Source organism: Canis lupus, chromosome Y, assembly GCF_048164855.1.
Source record: "Canis lupus baileyi chromosome Y, mCanLup2.hap1, whole genome shotgun sequence".
NCBI classification, from domain to species: domain Eukaryota; kingdom Metazoa; phylum Chordata; class Mammalia; order Carnivora; family Canidae; genus Canis; species Canis lupus.
In genome coordinates this window covers 8,101,502-8,124,713 of record NC_132877.1, presented here as the reverse complement: position 1 = coordinate 8,124,713, position 23,212 = coordinate 8,101,502, and the positions used below count along the sequence as shown (strand labels likewise).

General features: G+C 41.0%; 1 long non-coding RNA gene across 6 annotated transcripts in view; it reads right to left on the bottom strand.

The window, feature by feature from the left end:
• Positions 1–23,212, bottom strand: part of LOC140629071 (uncharacterized) — a 92,836-nt gene that overhangs the window by 64,108 nt on the left and 5,516 nt on the right. For 5 of the 6 annotated variants that reach the window (XR_012026934.1, XR_012026937.1, XR_012026936.1 and 2 more), the window contains exons 2-4: positions 10,435–10,652; positions 1,651–1,891; positions 1,229–1,331 (exon numbers count right to left, since the gene is read on the bottom strand). This is a non-coding gene — a long non-coding RNA (uncharacterized lncRNA). Of the gene's footprint in view, positions 1–73; positions 300–1,228; positions 1,332–1,650; positions 1,892–10,434; positions 10,653–23,212 lie in introns of those variants that run through there. The other variant, XR_012026932.1, reaches the window with a different exon arrangement.

Here is a 23,212-nt window from a genome sequence, read left to right as displayed (position 1 = left end):
ATTCATTGCAAACAAGGAAAGAAGAAGGTATTAGTGAGCTTGTCAAAGTACAAAGGATGACAAATCACAGATGTTTAGAAGGAAATTATTTTAAAGTTCTAAATTAAATCATCAAAGACATCCAAAACAAAAGTCTGAAGACCACATTTTAAAGTTTCAACAAAAACATTCCATGGGTAAAGAGTAATGCCCCCTTCAGGAGGTTTGTGTCTTGGTGTTTGTCTTGAGAAGTCCCTTGGCAAAACCAATGCTGGTGTAAGTGTTGCCAATATATGCTAAGTGAAGTTTCAGGATTCACCCTATGTGTGAAATGGCAATGTACTCATATTAATATAATTATTTATAATTATAAATATTAATTATAAATACATGGTTTAAACTATAAGGCCCCACATAAAACTAAAAATCCAGCATATGCCCACAATTAAAAATAAAAAAAAGGTATACCACATTGTTATTAAGTTTCACTTATGTAGTAATTTTTTAGTACTGTCCTTTGACAAGGCTGTGATCAGTTTCTAAAATAGCGAAATGAGTGTATTATATGTGAGAGAACTGTTAAATGGAATCACTATAATAAGGAAAAGGAGTTAACCAGTTTTTAACACCTTACTTGATGTGGTCCATCTTCAGAAGCAGGCTAAATATTTTTATTTGCTAATTCTGATTAGGAATATTACTATGTGGGTATGCAAAAAATCTTATCTAAGTACAAAACATTTAAATTCATAAGAACATATTATTAGCACTGCATTTTAACCACAAACATTCTAGTACTATTTTTTCTAATTATCAAGATATGGGAGTGAAACCACTCTCCTTGAGAGACTATTCGGTAGACTTCTGTCAGTTTACGATCTGTATTTGTTGCATTTAAGTTCCTTGTAGAGTAGATGGAGAACATTTTAGATTAAAATTATGAAGCAATTTCCTTCTGTAACCTGCTTCCTTCTTTTTAGAGTTCCCTCATATGAACTACCATCTATGCCCAAAGGGGGAAACTGAAACCAATTTAAAAGTAACTACAATCAGTTCTGTCCTAAATATATGGTAGCCTGGCAGTGAAGACTTGCCTGAGGAGGGAGTTTGCAGGGATTGTTCTGACTGAAGGAGAGCTAGTCTGAGATGAAAATAGCAGTATGAAGGAGTTACTGCAACAGGCCAGTTTCTTGTCAAAGTCAAAATCCCCTTTTACAATCACATTAAAAAGTCATAGAACATACCATACCTTTATGGATAAATCACAGACATCGGTAAAGAAGTTCTTTATTCCATCTTGTCTTATGTCATGAAGCATAATAAATCTCCATGTGAAAGAATTAAGGTATAATCTTAATAGAAATGAAAAATGAAAAGTAGTCAGGTGATACAATATCCTTAAAAAATGAGTCACATGCATTGTATTTGGTGATGGAAAAGCTGAATATGTAAACTGGGTCTGAAGTTATGTTAATTTCATTTTAAGAGGACATAATTTTCTACAGAAAAATTATTAGTTACAAAATAACTACAGAACAAAGTAAAATTAACTCTATGGTTCAGATTAACTTTAGTTTTATATGAGATTTGGTTTTAAAATGATCTGTTAAACAAAATGTGAGATTTTTTTCCCCTAAAAAAATAAAAGTAGCCCTGTAAATGGCAATTTACCCTTTGAAGTCCAGACTTGGACTCCGGCATCTATGTCCTGTGTTGTTCTAGTTTGTTACCCCAACCTTTAGTTAGAGGTCTTTATTTAAATGATAAGGATATGACCTGCAGTAACAAATGCCGAAACAAGCCACTCGTTGAACTTGTCCACAGTCTTCAAGTACGTGTTGTTCGACAGCCACATATTCTCATCTACGAGGTAGAGTAGCATGAGCTATGAACTGGTTGAGATGATGACATCCTGGATGACAATGTGAGTAGCACCAGATTAACTTTCCAGACAGCATCAAGAATGCTAACATTTTATTCTAGAAATTCTATATGTAATTTTCTTAGGGGTGGGAGTTCTGTTTTGACTTATTACTGTCACGAGACTTAAAGATCTTAACTGTTTTCACATCATATTCTTTTTTTTTTTTTTACATCATATTCTTTTTAATTTGGTGTCTAAAACTCAACAAACAGAAACAGCCAATGACTTAGTGAAATACATTAAAAAAGCTATATGGATTATTTTAATTTTGTAAGAAAGAAGTTACCAAGTTTTGTAATCATTTAAGCATGTGAGGAAAGAATAGTAGGTTAAAAAAAGACATTCTGCTTTAAAGACATTCACATCTTGTTAGAGGAAGACACGAAAAAAATCCGTAAGTTGTTATGGCAAAAGGACAGCAATTTACATAGGATGGAGAGCCAAGGAGGTGATAAAAGAGAGTTACACAAAAATGATGGTGTAGGTCTCAGGGTCATTAGGGGAAAAGGGCAGGGAAGGCCTTTGGGTCCATGACACTTGATGAACAGTGGAGAGAGGTGAGGTAGTACTCTTAGAAGCTTGGCATAGGCCTCTTTCAGGGGAATGAAGCTTATGGGACAGGGTACCTGGGAGTGGCAGGGGGTCACGACTCAACAGGGGGAGACAGTCCTGTCAGAGCTGAATGTCCTTCTTGTGGGTTTATTGATGGGACTGTCCCACCATAGAGGAGAGAGGGAATTCACAACCTAAAAGTCTTAGTCCTGAGGGATTCTTTATTAAATAAAATTTTCAAAGAACATTTCTGTTAATGCGTTGAACTGAATTCTTATGTTCATGTCCTAACCATCCCCACCCCACTCAGGACCTCAAAATGTGGTGTCATTTAGAAAGAGGTCATGGCAAGAGTAGGATGGCTAGAGCTAGAGTAGATTGGCCCCTAATCCAGTATCACTGGTGTACTTATAAAAGAGGGGAATTTAGAGACAGACACATAGGGAGAATGCCATGTAAAGACAAGAGATCTTCAGAAGCTAGGAGAGGGGCCTGGACCAGATGTTCCCCCAGCACCTTCATAAGGGGCCTGGCCTGCTGACACGTTCTTCTTGGACTTCTGGACTCCAGACCTGTGTGACAATGAGCTGCTTTTACTTGAAGGCACCCGGTTTTGTGTGTTCTATGATGATAGCCCTGGGAAAGGAAACTTATTATGACCTCTTTGCTGAGGAGGCTGTTTGTGACTGGGCTGGAGGAAGGCTGCCAGTTGCCTTCCTCAGATCAGGCATGTTTACTTCATCACATCACCATGAGAAAGCTAATTTAATTCTTGGAGAAATGGGTGTATTTTGTGTCTGGCTTACAGCAGTGTTTTCCATTGATTTACACATGGATGAAGAATCACAAGATTGGAAGAAAAATGTAGAAATTCTTTAGAAGGTCAGTGGTAGCAAGAGAAAAGAACTAAGGTTGAGGCGTGCAACAAATTGTGTTTTTTTTTTTTAAATAAATTTATTTTTTATTGGTGTTAAATTTGCCAACATATGCCAACATACAGAATAACACCCAGTGTTCATCCCGTCAAGTGCCCCCCTCAGTGCCTGTCACCCATTCTCCCCCACCCCCTGCCCTCCTCCCCTTCCACCACCCCTAGTTCATTTTCCAGAGTTAGGAGTCTTTATGTTCTGTCTCTCTTTCTGATATTTCCTACCCATTTCTTCTCCCTTCCCTTCTATTCCCTTTCACTATTATTTATATTCCCCAAATGAATGAGAACATACAATGTTTGTCCTTCTCCAATTGACTTATTTCACTCAACATATATTACTCAGCTATTAGAAATGAGAAATAGGGATCCCTGGGTGGCGCAGCAGTTTGGCGCCTGCCTTTGGCCCAGGGCGCGATCCTGGAGACCCGGGATCGAATCCCACGTCAGGCTCCTGGTGCACGGAGCCTGCTTCTTCTCCCTCTGCCTATGTCTCTGCTCCTCTCTCTCTCTCTCTGTATGACTATCATAAATAAAATAAAATAAAAAAAAGAAGAAAAAAAAAAGAAATGAGAAATACCCACCATTTGCTTCAACGTGGATGGAACTGGAGGGTATTATGCTGAATCAATAAACTGTTTTTATACTCACAGCTTTGCCTGCCACAGTTCCACAGAAACTATGTAAGTAGCCCTGTACCACAAAGCAACAACTGCTACAAGGATGAATCAAAACGAAGTTTTAATAGGAGCAATCTGCTCACAGGAATGTGAGGAAAAATATGTAACCCTGATAGTACCTGATAGAGCGTACCTTAACCAAATCCCTATCTTATTTTAGTGGTAAGATTTAAACAGTTGAAAAGCATCACACACGGGGCATTATTCAATACAATTAATTTCAAAAATCAATTCTTGTCTTAAAGGACATTAAAGCTTATTTTTTAGAGTTGGGAGAGTATAACACAACTCCCCAGGGAGTATAACCTGTCAGCAATTTATTAGCAACATGGACTAGTACAGAAAGATGGAAGGGCCCCAGGTATTCTCATCTCTGAATTCTTTTTATTTATTTATTTTCTTCATAAGATTTATTTGTTCATGAGATAGAGAAAGGCAGAGACACAGGCAGAGGGAGAAGCAGGCTCCATGCAAGGAGCCCGACGCAGAACTCGATGCTGGGACTCCAGGATTATGCCCTGGCCCTCAGGCAGGCGCTCAACAGCTGAGCCACCCAGGCAGCCATCACTGGATTTTTTATTTTTAATAATAAATTTATTTTGTATTGGTGTTCAATTTGCCAACATACAGAATAACACCCAGTGCTCATCCCGTCAAGTCCGCACCTCAGTGCCCACCACCCAGTAAACCCCAAACCCCCATTCAACTCGCCTTCCACGACCCCTAGTTCGTTTCCCAGAGTTACAAGTCTTCCATATTCAGTCTCCCTTTCTGATATTTCCCACTTAGTTTTTCTCTTTTCCCCTTTATTCCAGTTCACAATTTTTTATATTCCCGAAATGAATGAAACCATATAATGTTTGTCCTTCTCCGATTGACTTATTTCACTCAGACAAATACCCTCCAGTTCCATCAACGTCAAAACAAATGGTGGATATTAGGCGTTTCTTTTTTTAATAAATTTATTTTTATTGGTGTTCAACTTGTCAACATACAGAATAACACCCAGTGCTCATACCGTCAAGTACCCACCAACCAGTCACCCCCACCCCCCGCCCACCTCCCCTTCCAACACCCCTAGTTCGTTTCCCAGAGTTAGGAGTCTTTCATGTACTGTCTCCCTCTCCAGTATTTCCCACTTATTTTTTTCTCCTTTCCCCTTTATTCCCTTTCACTATTTTTTATATTCCCAAAATGGATGAGACCACATAATATTTGTCCTTCTCCGATTGACTTATTTCACTCAGCATAATACGCTCAAGTTCCATCCATGTTGAAGCAAAAGGTGGATATTTGTTATTCCTAATGGATGAGTAATATTCCATTGTATACATAAACCACATCTTTATCCATTCATCTTTAGATGGAAACCGAGGCTCCTTCCACAGTTCGGCTATTGTGCACATTCCTGCTATAAACATTGAGGTGCAGATGTCCTGGCGTTTCATTGCATCAGTATTTTTGGAATAAATCTCCAGCAGTGCAACTGCTGGGTTGTAGGGCAGATCTATTTTTAACTCTTTGAGGAACCTCCACAGAGTTTTCCAGAGTGGCTGGACCAGTTCACATTCCCACCAACAGTGCAAGATGTCTCCGCATCTCTCCAACATTTGTGGTTTCCTGCCTTGTTAATTTTCTCCATTCTTACTGGTGTGAAGTGGTATCTCATTGTGCTTTTGATTTGTATTTCCCTGATGGCAAGGGATGCAGAGCATTTTCTCATGTGCTTGTTGGCCATGTCTGTGTCTTCCTCTGTGAGATCTCTTCATGTCTTTTGCCCATTTCATGATTGGATTGTTTATTTGCTGTTGAGTTAGTAAGTTCTTTAGAGATCTTGGAAAATAGCTGTTTATCTGATACATCATTTACAAATATCTTCTCCCATTCTGTAGGTTGTCTTTTAGTTTTCTTGACTCTATCCTTTGCTGTGCAAAAGCTTCTTATCCTGATGGAAGTCCCAATAGTTCATTTTTGCTTTTGTTTCTTTTGCCTTCCTGGATGTATCTTCCAAGAAGTTACTGTGACCGAGTTCCAAAGGGTGTTGCCTGTGTTCTCCTCTAGGATTTTGCTGGAATCTTGTCTTACATTTAGATCTTTTATCCATTTTGAGTTTATCTTTGTGTATGGTGCAAGGGAGTGGTTTAGTTTCATTCTTCTGCATGTGGATATCCAATTTTCCCAGCGCCACTGATTGAAGACACTGCCTTTTTTCCAGTGGATAGTCTTTCCTCCTTTGTCGAATATGTATGAGTTCTAGCAATCTTGGGGTGGAGTCTTTGGGTTTTCAATTTAGAGTACATGTCATTGGCGAAGAGGGAGAGTGACTTCTTCTTTGCCAATTTCAATGCCTTTAATTTCTTTTTGTTGTCTGATTGCTGAGGCTAGGACTTCGAGTACTATGTTGAATACCAGTGGTGAGAGCAGACAACCATGTCTTGTTCCTGATCTTAGGGGAAAGGCTCCTAGTGCTTCCCCATTGAGAATATTTGCTGTGGGCTTTTTGTAGACGGATGTTGAGAAATGTTCCCTCTATCCCTACACTCTGAAGAGTTTTGATCAGGAATGCATGCTATATTTTGTCAATGCTTTCTCTGCATCTATTGAGAGGATCATATGGTTCTTGTTTTTTTCTCTTGCTGATATGATGAATCACATTGATTGTTTTACAAATGTTGAACCAGCCTTCAATCCCAGGGATAAATCCTACTTGGTCATGGTGAATAATCTTCTTAATGTATTGTTGTATCCTGTTGGCTAGTATCTTGTTGAGAATGTTTGCATCCAAGACCATCAGGGATATTGGTCTGTAATTCTTTTTGGTGGGGTCTTTGGTTTTGGAATTAAGGTGATGCTGGCTTCATAGAGCGAGTTTGAAGCATTCCATCTCTTTCCATCTTTCCAAACAGCTTTAGTAGAATAGGTACAGTTTCTTCTCTAAACGTTTGATAGATTTCCCCAGGGAAGTGATCGGGCCCTGGACTTTTGTGTCCTGGGAGATTTCTGATGACTGCTTCAATTTCCTCCCTGGTTATTGGCCTGTTCAGGTTTTCTATTTCTTCCAGTTCCAGTTTTGGTAGTTTGTGGTTTTTAGAAATGCTTCCATTTCTTCTAGATTGTCTAATTTATTAATGTATAGCTGTTCATATTATGTTTTTAAAATCGTTTGTATTTCCTTGGTGTTGGTAGTGATCTCTCCTTTCTCATTCATGATTTTATTAATTTGAGTCTTCTCTCTTTTCTTTTTAATAAGGCTGGCTAATGGTTTATCTATCTTATTAATTCTTTCAAAGAACCAACTCCTGGTTTATTGATCTGTTCCACAGATCTCTTCTTCTGGTCTCGATTTCGGTGAGTTCTGTTCGAATCTTTATTAACTTTCTTCTTCTGCTGGGTGTAGGATCTATTTGCTGTTTTTTCTCTAACTCCTTTAGGTGCAAGGTTAGCTTTTGTATTTGAGTTCTTTCCAGTTTTTGGATGCATGCTCGTATTGAGATGTATTACCCCCTCAGGACTGCTTTTGCTGTATCCCAAAGATTTCAACAGTTGTATCTTCATTCTCCTTAGTTTCCATGAATCTTTTAAAATCTTCTTTAACTTCCTGGTTGACCTTTCCATCTTTTAGCAAGACGGTCCTTAACCTCCATGTGTTTGAGGTCCTTCCAAACTTCTTGTTGTGATTCAGTTCTAATATTAAGGCATTATGGTCTGAGAACACACAGGGGACGATCCCAATGTTTTGGTATCGGTTCAGACCCGATTTGTGACCCAGTATGTGGTCTATTCTGGAGAAAGTTCCATGTGCACTTGAGAAGAATGTGTATTCAGTTGCGTTTGGATGTAAAGTTCTGTAGATATCTGTGAAATCCATCTGGTCCAGTGTATCATTTAAAGCTCTCGTTTCTTTGGAGATGTTTTTAGAATACCTATCGAGTGTAGAAAGCACTACACTGAAGTCACCAAGTATAAGTTTATTATTATCTAAGTATTTCTTAACTTTGCTTATTAATTGATATATTTTGCAGCTCCCACATTCAGGGCATATCTATTGATAATTGTTAAGTCCTCTTGTTGGATAGATCCTTTAAGTATGATATAGTATCCCTCTTCATCTCTCACTACAGTCTTCCGGGTAAATTTTAGTTTGTCTGATAGAAGGATGGCTACCCTCCTTTCTTTGGAGACCTTTTGAATAGTACATGATTCTCCAACCTTTGATTTTCAGGCTGTAATTGTCCTTCTGTCTAAAATGAGTCTCTTGTAGACAGCAAATAGTTGGGTCCTGCTTTTTTCCAGTCCGACACTCTGGGCCTTTTGATGGGGTCATTAAGCCCATTAACGTTCGAGTTACTATTGACAGATATGAGTTTAGTGTCATCATGATACCTATTCAGTCCCTGTTTTTGTGGATTGTTCCATTGGACTTCTTCTTAAAGGGGAATTTTAAGAGTCCCCCTTAAAAATTTCTTGCAGAGCTGGTTTGGAGGTCTCATATTATTTCAGTTCCCGCCTGTCTTGGAAGCTCTTTATCTCTCCTTCTATTCTGAATGAGAGCCTTGCTGGATAAAGTATCGTTGGCTGCATGTTTTTCTCACTTAGGAGAAATGAGAGTTCTTTCTGGCCTGCCAGGTTTCTGTGGAGAGGTCTGCCATTAATCTAATACTTTTCCCCATATAAGTTAGGGCTTTGTCTCTTGTTGCTTTAAGGATCTTCTCTTTATCTTTGGAATTTGCAAGCTTCACTATTAAATGTCGAGGTGTTGAACGGCTTTTATTGATTTTAGGGGGGTATCTCTTATTTCCTGGATCTGAATGCCTATTTCCATTCCCAGGTTAGGAAAGTTTTCAGCTATGATTTGTTCAAATATATATTCTGGACCTCTGTCCCTTTTGGTGCCCTCGGGAACCCCAATTAAACATAGATTTTTCTTCTTCAGGCTGTCACTTATTTCCTGTAATCTATCCTCATGATCTTTAAATTGTTTGTCTCTTTTTTCCTCAGTTTCCCTCTTTGCCATCAACTTGTCCTTTATGTCACTCACTCGTTCTTGTACCTCATTAACCCTCGTGGTTAGGACCTCTAGTTTGGATTGTATCTCATTCAACTGATATTTAATTTCTGCCTGATTAGATCTAAATTCTGCAGTCATGAAGTCTCTTGAGTCCTTTATGCTTTTTTCTAGAGCCACCAGTAGCTTTATAATAGTGCTTCTGAATTGGCTTTTTGACATTCAATTGTAATCCAAGTTTTGTAACTCTGTGGGAGAGAGAACTGTTTCTGATTCTTTCTTTTGAGGTGACTTTTTCCTTCTAGTCATTTTGCTCAGTGCAGAGTGGTCAAAAACAAGTTCTATTGGGAAAATGAGAAAAAGAGAAGAGAAAGAAGAAAAGAAAAAGAAAAAAAAAAAAGAAAAAGCAAGAGAAATAAACAAGAAAAATAAAAGAAAAAGAATAAAGGTGGGGGGGAGCAAACAAAAATAAAAAAACAAACAAAAAAAACCAAGGGGGTGTATCCTCTGATTCTGTATACTGTAAGTCCCTTGACTTCCCCTGGAACTTTCCAGTGCTGTTTGGTCAATAATTTGTTTTTCCCCTTTCTGTCTAGCTGGTCTTCTGGGAGAGGGGCCTGTTGTGCTGATTCTCAAGTGTTAGCACCTGGGGGAGCTGCTCAGCCCCCTGCCTGTTGCAGGGCTCAGTAAAAGATTTTTCAGCTGTTTACCCAGTGAGGCCATCATGAGGCTCAGTGGAGGTTGTTTATCCTGTGAGGCTCCAGGAGGAACAACGACAGTGGCAGCTGCCAGCTCTGGAGCCCTGGATTCTGTTCCCGCAGTAACTATGGAACTCTCAGTCTGCAGGGTCCTGGACGTTCCCGGGGCGGGGCCGCTGATCTGTTCAGCCTGGGGCAGGAGTGTCCTTGGTGTCTGTGCCCTCCTGGCTTCTGCTTGTCCCGGAAGGAGCACCGGATCTTGGGCTGTGTCCCCAGCGCCCTCAGCTCCCGGGCCTGCGTGGCCCAATCCATGTGGAGCCTCTGCCGAGCCGCCTCACAGCTGCTCCTGGGTCCAGCCCCTGGGTCCAGCTGTGTGCTTGCTGCAGCCCTTTAGGGAGTTAGGCCGCGGGGTGTGGTGCGCTCTCCCCAGGGCTCTCAGGTGCTCTGTTAGTGCCCCTGGGAGCCTGAGGGCATCCCCGTCCTCCTGGGATCCTGCTCTAACTCCCTGTGAGTGACTCTCCCTGCAGGAAGATTGGTGAAACTCCTGCTTCTCCAGGAGGTCTTTCCTGTCCTGGGACACTCGCCCCGGCCTTAGCCCGGCTCCTCGTGGGACCCCTCCCTTTTAGATGCCTTTTCTTTCTTTCTTTCTTTTTTACCCGTCTTCCTACCTTGATAGAAATTCGAACTCTTATCCCTGTAGCATTCCAGATGTTCTCTCTTTAAATCTCAGGCTGAGGGATCCCTGGGTGGCGCAGCGGTTTGGCGCCTGCCTTTGGCCCAGGGTGCGATCCTGGAGATCCGGGATCGAATCCCACGTCGGGCTCCCTGCATGGAGCCTGCTTCTCCCTCTGCCTATGTCTCTGCCTCTCTCTCTCTCACTGTGTGCCTATCATAAATAAATAAAAAAATTAAAAAAAAAAATCTCAGGCCAAATTCATAGATTTTCAGGATGATTTGAAGCTTATCTAGGTAATTTGGTGGGGACAGGTGACTTGGGGACCCTACTCTTCTGCCATGTTGCCCCACCCCCTCTCAACTATGGATTCTACCTTTACTCTAAATAGCATGTTCTTGAGCCAAGCTTGTTTTTCTGGAACCATTACTGGCAACAAGAAAGTTGGGTTGTATCACTGGGGAGGACAGCATGCGGGAAAAACCCAGGCAGTAGGTCAGGATGCAGGCCACTGAAAATTGCTGTGTTTTCAGCGGCAGCAGGACATATTCTCAGGGGCAGCAGGACGTGGAAGCAAGGGTCTCTTTTAACCCTCTCAGGTTGTATTCGGACCTACTATGTGTAGCCTAATGAAAAGGTAATTCACACAAAGAGCTCCACAATGGGCTCTCGTGGCACTCCCAGTCATAAAAAATGTTTTTCCAGTCCCATAACAGGTGGACTATTTTTCTAAGTGCTGAGGGAGCAGCTTTTTTGGATGACTGACACAGTGAACTACATTATCAGAGAAGAGACCCTGAGCATCCTGCTAGTATGTGCCAAATGTGTGCTGAATTAAAGGATGAATCAAGAACTAAGAGGATGTTCCCTTCTATCAACCTGTAGGACTGCAGAACAAGCTCATTTGCTCTGGTTGGATTCATTACCTCATCTGTCCAGATCTCTTCCAGTTGTACAATAATGCGACACCATTATCATTACAACAGCATAACAATTCTTACAGAATTTTTTAAGATTCCATACGCACTTTGGATTCTGGCAAAAATACCGTTTTGAAAACTGGATTATCACGGTGGCCAACAATTACAAAGTAGATGCTCCCAAACATTGTCTTCAATATATACCTCCTAGTTAAGTGAAAATACATTATTTTTAGTACTCCATACTGAAAACAAAAAATGGTTAACAAGAAGTCTAGAATTCAGTTTTTACCTAACCTGACACTATAGAAGAGCCCCCTAACATTGTCATGTTTTCCAGTCTACTGCCATAGACATATGGCTTTGGGACTGTACAAATTTTGTCTGTGATATGTTCTGTAGAATGCAGTACTTTATTTTCATAGGGAAACTGGAAGATCTCAATACAAAATCGTAAAAACATTCTTGTGACCTGAGAGTCTGGAACATTCAGAAGGAGCTGGGCCAAACTTGGGGCTGGACCAATTAGCATTGTTAGCACTAACACAAGGAAAAATTAATAAAGGATGCTGACTTTGTTTTCTTCCTAGCTGAAGACCATCTGCTACAAATCTAAGTCTCTGCAAATGCAGGGGCTTATGATATACTTCCTCAAACATTCATGTCCTAAAGAAAGAAAAAGAAACATTCATGTCATAAAGAAAGAAAGACATGGGGCATCTAGCCTGGCTCAATTGGTGAAGTGTGTGACTCCTAATGTTGGGATCATGAGTTCAAGTCCATGTTGGATATAGAGATTAGCTAAAAAAATAAAATCTTTAAAAAATTAGAAAGGAAGATATAATTTTGTATTCTAGAAAAGATGGAAGAAACCATAATCCAAATAGAAAGACATCTGATGCATTAAAAAGTGTTAAAACTGGTGTTCATAAGTTTGCTAAGGAAATGAAGAGAAGGTGTTCAGGGGGCATGTTGAAGGTGGGCATCAGGGATTGTATGGCTTTTAGCACAAAATCTGGATGGACAGACAGATGGGTAGAAGGATTTGTGTATGTATACATATATTTTTAGCATAGCGTCTTTGGAATAGGACAAAGTTAGGTTCAGAGCTAGCTTTGCCACTCACTAGTAATGTGACTACAGGCACAGCCCTTAAACTCCCAATGTCAGTTTCCTCTTCATTGAAATAGAGCTAACAATCACAGATCCCTTACAGTGACTTTGAGGATTATGCAACCTAATACATATGAAGCACGAGGTACAGTACCTGGCTCATAGGAGGAAGAACAACATGGAGGAGCACGTGTAAATGGAGATGTGCTGACTGACTCTTAAGGCCTCCATGAGGGGCAGAAATCTGGTAAACTAAGAGTATACGATCTCAGAGAATGTACAGTGAGATGTGTCAGAGCCCAGGGCTCTTCGGGCCTCATTAGTACTCTGTTTTACAGAGACCATCAGAAAATCTGAAATGTATTTCCTTTTTCTTTTTAAGATTTTATTTATTTATTTATGAGAGACACAGAGAAAAAGAGAGAGAGAGAAGCAGAGACACAGGCATAGGGAGAGGCAGGCTCCATGCAGGGAGCCCAATGTAGGACTCCATCCCAGAACCCAAGGCACACTCGATCCTGGGACTCCAGGATCACACCCTAAGCCAAAGTCAGATGCTCCCATAGGCCTCCCTGAAATATATTTCCTAATGAATATAACCTTTTGTTAAGGAAATCAAGGAAGAACTGGCACTTTTAACTTTGGAAATGGAAGGCCCATGACTGGAAGAAAGGCAAATAGGCCACTCTTTGGGCATGATGAGGTAAAAAGGATTTAAAATGTTATTTTGGGGGATCCCTGGGTGGCTCAGCGGTTTGGCACCTGCCTTTGGCCCAGGGTGCAATCCTGGAGTCTCGGGATCGAGTGGGCGTCAGGTTCCCGGCATGGAGCCTGCTTCTCCCTCTGCTTGTGTCTCTGCCTCTCTCTCTCTCTCTCTCCATGCCTATCCTGAATAAATAAAACCTTAAATAAATAAACAAACAAACAAACAAACAAATAAATAAATAAATGAATAAATGAATAAATAAATGGATGTTATTTTGGTCAGGCATTGGCACATTACAGCCTGCAGGCCAATTATCTGGCCTCCCATCCTTTTATTGTTGCTGAAGGTGGTCTTTGCCCAACAACACAATGACAGAGTTGAGCAGTTGAGACAGAAACAATCTGATCCTTTACAGGGAGAGTCTTAGGGAAAGATGCAGAAAAAGCCCAAATAGTAAATCTGGATAACAAGACAGGTAGGAATGATATGAAAGCTCCCCCAAACCAAGAGAATTAGCAGCAATTCTCAAGATTGAAAGGTATTCTCAAGGGGGAGAGGAATGACAGCTTTAAATTTGAACAAAGTTGACAAGATGTCATTAACTGGAATTGGTTTCACAGTTGGAGTCTGCCAAGGGAAGCACTCAATTTCTTCAGCACAAACATTTAAGTAGTAGCAGAAAACAATACACATGTAAGGAAGCTAACTCTCATTTCCATGCTTGCATTGTGTCATTATAAGGTGAGAGTAAACAGAAATGGAACTGAAGGAAGTATCACCTAAAGGTAACGTCATAAACACTCCAGTTGGGCAGAAACTGAACTGCCAAAAATTTGAATTCACAGCAGGTGAAGGACTAATGTAAGAATTTGATTCTACAGGCAAAACTGGAAGGTGAAGTGTCTCACAAAGGGAATGCATCTGTAACTGCACTGTCCAATGTGGTAGCCACTGTTGGCTATTGTGCCTGCAGATCTAAATTTTTGAATCTAATTTTAATTAATTTAAATTTAAACTTAAGTAGCCGCCTGTGTATCAGACAGTGTAGCTCTATAACAATGATTTAAAAAAATTTTTTTAAAGTTCTGCAATCTCTTCTACCTTTCCTCCATCCGCAGAACAGGTATTACTTAGAACTCCAGGCAGTAATACAAATGAAGCACCTGCCGTGTGTGTGTGTGTGTGTGTGTGTCTGTCTGTCTGCTCAATTTCTCTATCACCTAAAATAGCGGCCCTTCAAATATATCCAAAGACTAGGTCTCCAGGTGTGGAGGACAGAGCTACACAGAACCTGGCAATGGATTAAACTGGGGAACTGAGGAAGAAGGAAGAATCAAGGATGTATCCAAATGCCTGACAAAGGTAATCAAGCAGAAGAATATCAAGATGAGTCTGTTCACCAAGAAAGGAAATAGGGAAAAAAGGGATAAAATGAACACATCAACTTTAACACGTGGTGGTAGCCAGACAGTATGCCCTCCCTATCCATATTCTGATCTCAGAAAACCTATGGATGTTAATTTCCTGTCAGAGGGGAATTATGACTGCAGATAGAACTGAAGTTGCTCACCACCTGACCTTACAATGGGGAGGAGCCTGGAATAACCAGTGGGTCTTTAAAGGGGGTGGGGAAAGATAAGCCCAGAAACCCAGATGTCTGCAGAATTTAGTTCTAATCAGGTCAAAATTAAAGATCATATCCCCAAAGAAACAAGAGTGTTAAATGACACACTGGACCAGATGGATTTCACGGATATTTACAGAACATTACATCCAAATGCAACAAAATACACATTCTTCTCAAGTGCACAAGGAACTTTCTCCAGAAGAGACCACATACTGGGTCACAAATCAGGTCTTAACGGATACCAAAAGATTGGGATCCTCCCCTGCATATTTCAGACCAAAATGCTTTGAAACTAGAACTAAATCAAAGAAGACGTTTGGAAAAAGTACAAACATGTGGAGGTTAAAGACAATCCTGCTAAAAGATGAAAAGGTCAACCAGGAAATTAGAGGAAAATTTAAAAGATTCAAGGAAACTAATGAGAATGAAGATAAAACCATTCAAAATCTTTGGGATGCAGCAAAAACAGTTCTGAAGGAAATACATTGCAATATAAGCATCCAACAAAAAATTGGAAAGAAAAATAGTGAAAGGGAATAAAGGGGAAAGGAGAAAAAATGAGTGGGAAATATCAGAAAGGGAGACAGAATATGAAACACTTCTAACACTTCAAACAAGGGGTGGTGGAAAGAGGTGGGCGGGGCATGGGGGTGACTGGGTGACAGGCACTGAGGGGGGCACTTGATGGAATGAGCACTGGGTGTTATGCTACATGTTGGCAAATTGAACTCAAAAAAAAAATTTTGGAAACACTCAAATACAAAAGCTAACCTTTCACCTAAAAGAGCTGGAGAAAAACAGCAAATTGATCCTACACCCAGCAGAAGAATTAATAAAGGTTCCAGCAGAACTCAATGAAATAGAGACGAGAAGAACTGTGGAACAGATCAACAAAACCAGGAGTTGATTCTTTGAAAGAATTAGTAAGCTAGCCTTATTAAAAACAAAAGAGAAAAGACTAATAAAAAAAAAAAAGAATGAAAAAGGGAGATCACATCCAATACCCGGGAAATACAAACAATATTAAAGACTTATTATGAGCAGCTATATGGCAATAAATTAGGCAATCTAGAAGAAACGAATGCATTTCTGTAAAAACACAAACTCCAGAACTGGAACACGAAGAAACAGAAAACCTGAATAGGCCAATAAACAGGGAGGAAATTGAAGCAGTCATTAAAAACCTCCCAAGACACAAAAGCCAGGGCCAGATGGCTTCCCTGGGAAATTTTTTCAAACGTTTAAGGAAGAAGCCATACCTATTCTACTAAAGCTGTTTGGAAAGATAGCAAGAGATGGACTACTGCCAAATTCCTTCTATGAGGCTAGCATCACGTTAATTCCAAAACCAGACAAAGACCCCATCAAAAAGGAGAATTATAGACCAATATCCATGGTGAAAACAGGTGCAAAAATTCTCAACAAGATACTAGCCAATAGGATCCAACAATACATTAAGAAGATGATTCACCATGACCAAGTGGGATTTATCCCCAGGATGCAATGCAGGTTCAACACTCATAGAAATCAATGTGACAGATCAAACCAACAAGAGAAAAAGCAAGAACCATATGATCCTCTCTATAGATGCAGAGAAAGCATTTGACAAAATACAGTATGCATTCCTGATCAAAACTCTTCAGAGTGTAGGGATAGAGGGAACATTCCTCAGCATCTTAAAAGCCATCTACGAAAAGTCCACAGCAAATATCAATCTCAATGGGGAAGCACTGGGAGCCTTTCCCCTAAGATCAGGAACATGACGGGAGGAGGGACAAGATGGCGGAAGCGTAGGGTCCCCAAATCACCTGTCCCCACCAAATTACCTAGATAACCTTCAAATCATCCTGAAAATCTATGAATTCGGCCTGAGATTTATAGAGGGAACAGCTGGAATGCTACAGTGAGAAGAGTTCGCACTTCTATCAAGGTAGGAAGACGGGAAAAAAGAAATAAACAAAAGGCATCCGAGGGGGAGGGGCCCCTCAAGGAACCCGGCTAAGGCCGGGGTGAGCGCCCCCAGGACAGGAGAGCTCCGTCCGGGAGAAGCAGGAGCTGCACCAACCTTCCCGGACGGAAAGGCCCTCACAGGGAGTTAGAGCAGGATCCCAGGAGGGCGGGGATGCGCTCAGGTTCCCGGGGACAGTAACAGAGGAACTGCCCACGGGGAGAGTGCGCCGAGCTCCCTAAGGGCTGCAGCCCGCACGGCGGGACCCAGAGCAGCTCGGAGGGGCTTGGGTGGAGGCTCTGCGCAGAGTGGGCTGGGCCGCCGGGAGCAGCTGGGAGCAGCTCCAGTGGCGGCTCTGCGGAGGGGGCTGCGCCACCGGGAGCAGCTCTGGGGCGGTCTGAGCAGAGGAAGAGGCTCCACACGGAGGGGCTACGCAGAGCCTGGAACTGCGGCAGAGGAAGAGGCTCCGTGCGGTGGGAGCTACAGTGGCAGAGCGCGAATCCAACAGCGCAGGCCCGGGGCACAAAGTGCGGGGACAGGCAGAGGCCGGGAGGACACAGGATCCCAAGGACGCTACCGGCCCTATCTGAGGAGATCAGCGGCTCCGCCCCCGGAGCCCCCAGGCCCTGCAAACAGAAAGCTCTGGAGTAACTGTGGGAGCTGAATCCAGGGCTCCAGAGCTGGCCGCCGCTACTGTGGTTGTTCCTACTGGGGCCTCACGGGGTAAACAACCCCCCACTGAACCCTGCACCAGGCAGGGGGCAGAGCAGCTCCCCCAAGTGCTAACACCTGAAAATCAGCACAACAGGCCCCTCCCCCAGAAGACCAACTAGATGGACAAGTTCCAGGGGAAGTCAAGGGACTTAAAGTATACAGAATCAGAAGATACTCCCCCGTGGGGTTTTTTTTTTTTCTTTTTGATTTGTTTCCTTCTCCCATCCATTTTCCCCTTTCTTTTTTCTTCTTCCTTTTTTCTTTTTCTCTTTTCTTTGCTTCTTTCTCTCCTCTTTTTCTCCTTTTCCCAATACAACCTGCTTTTGGACACTCTGCACTGAGCAAATTGACTAGAAGGAAAACCTCACCTCAGAAGAAAGAATCAGAAACAGTACTCTCTCCCACAGAGTTACAAAATCTGGATTACAATTCAATGTCAGAAAGCCAATTCAGAAGCACTATTATACAGCTACAGGTAGCTCTAGAACAAAGCATAAAGGACTCAAGAGACTTCATGAGTGTAGAATTTAGAGCTAATCAGGCAGAAATTAAAAATCAATTGAATGAGACGCAATCCAAACTAGAAGTCCTAAGGACGAGGGTTAACGGGGTGGAAGAATGAGTGAGTGCCATAGAAGACAAGTTGATGGCAAAGAGGGAAACTGAGGAAGAAAGAGACAAACAATTAAAAGACCATGAAGATTGACTAAGGGAAATAAACGACAGCCTGAGGAAGAAAAACCTACGTTTAATTGGGGTTCCTGAGGGAACCGAAAGGGACAAAGGGCCAAAATATGTATTTGAACAAATCCTAGCTGAAAACTTTCCTAATCTGGGAAGGGAAACAGGCATAAAGATCCAGGAAATAAAGAGATCCTCCCCTAAAATCTATAAAAACCGTTCAACACCTCGACATTTAATAGTGAAGCTTGCAAATTCCAAAGATAAAGAGAAGATCCTTAAAGAGGCAAGAGACAAGAAATCCGTGACTTTTATGGGGAGGAGTATTAGGGTAACAGCAGACCTCTCCACAGAGACCTGGCAGGCCAGAAATGGCTCGCAAAATATATTCAGTGTCCTAAATGAGAAGAACATGCAACCAAGAATACTTTATCCAGCAAGGCTCTCATTCAAAATGGAAGGAGAGATAAAGAGCTTCCAAGACAGGCAGGAACTGAAAGAATATGTGACCTCCAAACCAGCTCTGCAAGAAATTTTAAGGGGCACTCTTAAAATTCCCCTTTAAGAAGAAGTCCAATGGAACAATCCACAAAAAAAGGGACTGAATAGGTATCATGATGACACTAAACTCATATCTGTTAATAGTAACTCTGAACGTGAACGGGCTTAATGACCCCATCAAAAGGCTCAGGGTATCAGACTGGATAAAAAAGCAGGACCCATCTATTTGCTGTCTACAAGAGACTCATTTTAGACAGAAGGACACCTACAGTCTGAAAATAAAAGGTTGGAGAACCATTTGCCATTCAAATGGTCCTCAAAAGAAAGCAGGGGAAGCCATCCTTATATCAGATAAACTAAAATTTACCCCAAAGACTTTAGTGAGAGATGAAGAGGGATACTATCTCATCCTTAAAGGATCTATCCAACAAGAGGACTTAACAATCCTCAATATATATGCCCCGAATGTGGGAGCTGCCAAATATTTAAACCAATTAATACCAAAGTGAAGAAATACTTAGATAATAATACACTTCTACTTGCTGACTTCAATCTAGCTCTTTCTACCCTCGATAAGTCTTCTAAGCACAACATCTCCAAAGAAACGAGAGCTTAAATGTTACACTGGACCAGATGGATTTCACAGAACTTTACATCAAAACTCAACTGAATACACATTCTTCTAGAGTGCACATGGAACTTTCTCCAGAATAGACCACATACTGGGTCACAAATCGGGTCTAAACCGATACCACAAGATTGGGAACATCCCCTGCATATTCTCAGAACATAACGCCTTGAAATTAGAACTAAATCACAACAAGAAGTTTGGAAGGACCTCAAACACTTGGAGGTTAAGGACCATCCTGCTAAAAGATGAAAGGGTCAACCAGGAAATTAAGGAAGAATTAAAAAGATTCATGGAAACTAATGAGAATAAAGATACAACCGCTCAAAAACTTTGGGATGCAGCAAAAGCAGTCCTAAGGCGGAAATACATCGCAATACAAGCATCCATTCAAAAACTGGAAAGAACTCAAATACAAAAGCTAACATGCTCCTAAAGGAGCTAGAAAAAAAAAAAACAAAACAAACAAACAAAAAAAAACAGCAAATAGATCCTATACCCAGCAGAAGAAGAGAGTTAATAAAGATTTGAGCAGAACTCAACGATATCGAGACCAGAAGAACTGTGGAACACAACAACAGAACCAGGAGTTGGTTCTTTGAAAGAATTAATAGGATAGATAAACCATAAGCCACCTTATTAAAAAGAAGAGAGAGAAGACTCAAATTAATAAAATCATGAATGAGAAAGGAGAGATCACTACCAACACCAAGGAAATACAAACGATTTTAAAAACATATTATGAACAGCTATACGCCAATATTAGGCAATCTAGAAGAAATGGACGCATTCTGGAAAGCCACAAACTACCAATACTGGAACAGGAAGAAAAAGAAAACCTAAACAGGCCAATAACCAGGGAAGAAATTGAAGCACTCATCAAAAACTTCCGAAGACACAAAGTCCAGGGCCAGATGGCTTCCCAGGGGAATTCTATCAAACGTTTAAAAAAGAAATCATACCTATTCTACTAAAGCTATTTGGAAAGATAGAAAGAGATGGAGTACTTCCAAATTCGTTCTATGAGGCCAGCATCACCTTAATTCCAAAACCAGACAAAGACCCCACCAAAAAGGAGAATTACAGACCAATATCCCTGATGAACATGAATGCAAAAATTCACAACAAGATACTAGCCAATAGGATCCAATAGCACATTAAGAAAATTATTCACCATGACCAAGGAGGATTTATCCCCGGGGCACAAGGCTGGTTCAACACTCGTAAAACAATCAATGTGATTCATCATATCAGCAAGAAAAAAACCAAAAACCATAGATGCAGAGAAAGAATTTGACAAAATACATCATCCATTCCTGATCAAAACTCTTCAGAGTGTAGGGATAGAGGGAACTTTCCTCGACATCTTAAAAGCCATCTACGAAAAGCCCACAGCAAATATCATTCTCAATGGGGAAGCACTGGGAGCCTTTCCCCTAAGATCAGGAACAAGACAGGGATGTCCACTCTCACCACTGCTATTCAACATAGTATTGGAAGTCCTAACCTCAGCAATCAGGCAACAAAAAGACATTAAAGGCATTCAAATTGGCAAAGAAGAAGTCAAACTCTCTCTCTTTGCGGATGACATGATACTCTACATAGAAAACCCAAAAGCCTCCACCCCAAGATTGCTAGAACTCATACAGCAATTTGGTAGCGTGGCAGGATACAAAATCAATGCCCAGAAATCAATGGCATTTCTATACACTAACAATGAGACTGAAGAAAGAGAAATTAAGGAGTCACCCAAAAGCATAAGATACCTAGGAATAAACCTCACCCAAGAGGTAAAGGATCTATACCCTAAAAACTATAGAACACTTCTGAGAGAAATTGAGGAACACACAAAGAGATGGAAAAATATTCCATGCTCATGGATTGGCAGAATTAATATTGTGAAAATGTCAATGTTACCCAGGGCAATTTACACGTTTAATGCAATCCCTATCAAAATACCATGGACTTTCTTCAGAGAGTTAGAACAAATTATTTTAAGATTTGTGTGGAGTCAGAAAAGACCCCGAATAACCAGGGGAATTTTAAAAAAGAAAACCATATCTGGGGGCATCACAATGCCAGATTTCAGGTTGTACTAAAAGCTGTGGTCATCAAGACAGTGTGGTACTGGCACAAAAACAGACACATAGATCAATGGAACAGAATAGAGAACCCAGAAGTGGACCCTGAACTTTATGGCCAACTAATATTCGATAAAGGAGGAAAGAGTATCCATTGGAAGAAAGACAGTCTCTTCAATAAATGGTGCTGGGAAAATTGGACATCCACATGCAGAAGAATGAAACTAGACCACTCTCTTTCACCATACACAAAGATAAACTCAAAAGGGATGAAAGATCTAAATGTGAGACAAGATTCCATCAAAATCCTAGAGGAGAACACAGGCAACACACTTTTTGAAATTGGCCACAGAAACTTCTTGCAAGATACATCCACGAAGGCAAAAGAAACAAAGGAAAAATGAAGTATTGGGACTTCATCAAGATAAGAAGCTTTTGCACAGCAAAGGATACAGTCAACAAAACTAAAAGACAACCTACAGAATGGGAGAAGATATTTGCAAATGACGTATCAGATAAAGGACTAGTTTCCAAGATCTATAAAGAACGTCTTAAACTCAACACCAAAGAAACAAACAATCCAATCATGAAATGGGCAAAAGACATCAACAGAAATCTCACAGAGGAAGACATAGACATGGCCAACATGCACATGAGAAAATGCTCTGCATCACTTGCCATCAGGGAAATACAAATCAAAAGCACAATGAGATACCACCTTATACCAGTGAGAATGGGGAAGATTAACAAGGCAGGAAACAACAAATGTTGGAGAGGATGCGGAGAAAAGGGAACCCTCTTACACTGTTGGTGGGAATGTGAACTGGTGCCGCCACTCTGGAAAACTGTGTGGAGGTTCCTCAAAGAGTTACAAATAGACCTGCCCTACGACCCAGCAATTGCACTGTTGGGGATTTACCCTAAAGACTCAGATGCAATGAAACGCCGGGATACCTGCACCCCGATGTTTATAGCAGCAATGTCCACAATAGCCAAACTGTGGAAGAAGCCTCGGTGTCCATCAAAAGATGTATGGATAAAGAAGATGTGGTTTATGTATGCAATGGAATATTACTCAGCCATTTGAAACGACAAGTACCCACCATTTGCTTTGACGTGGATGGAACTGGAGGGTATTATGCTGAGTGAAGAAAGTCAATGGGAGAAGGACAAACAGTGTATGTTCTCATTCATTTGGGGAATATAAATGACACTGAAAGGGAATATAAGGGAAGGGAGAAGAAAAAGACTCCTAACTCTGGGAAACGAACTAGGGGTGGTGGAAGGGGAGGAAGGCAGGGGGTGGGGGGTGATTGGGTGTCGGATACTGAGGGGGGCACTTGATGGGATGAGCACTGGGTGTTATTCTCTGTGTTGGTAAATTGAACACCAATAAAAAATTAATTTATTAAAAAAAAAAAAAAGGAACATCACAGGGATGTCCACTTTTACCACTGGTATTCAACATAGTACTAGAAGTCCTGGCTTCAGCAATCAGACAATAAAAGAAAATAAAAGTCATTCACATTGGCAAATAAGAAGTCAAACTCTCCCTCTTCGCAGATGACATGTTACTCTACATTGAAAACCCAAAAGACTCCATCCCAAGATTGCTAGAACTCATATAGCAATTTGGCAGTGTGGCAGGATACAAAATCAATTCCCAGAAATTAGTGCCATTTCTATACACTAATGATGAGACTGAAGTAAGAGAAATTAAGGAGTCAATCCAAAATCATAAGATACCTAGGAATAAACTTTAACTTACGAGGTAAAAAATCGGGGATCCCAAGATGGATCAGCGGTTTAGTGCCTGCCTTTGGCTCAGGGTGCGATCCTGGAGTCCCGGGATAT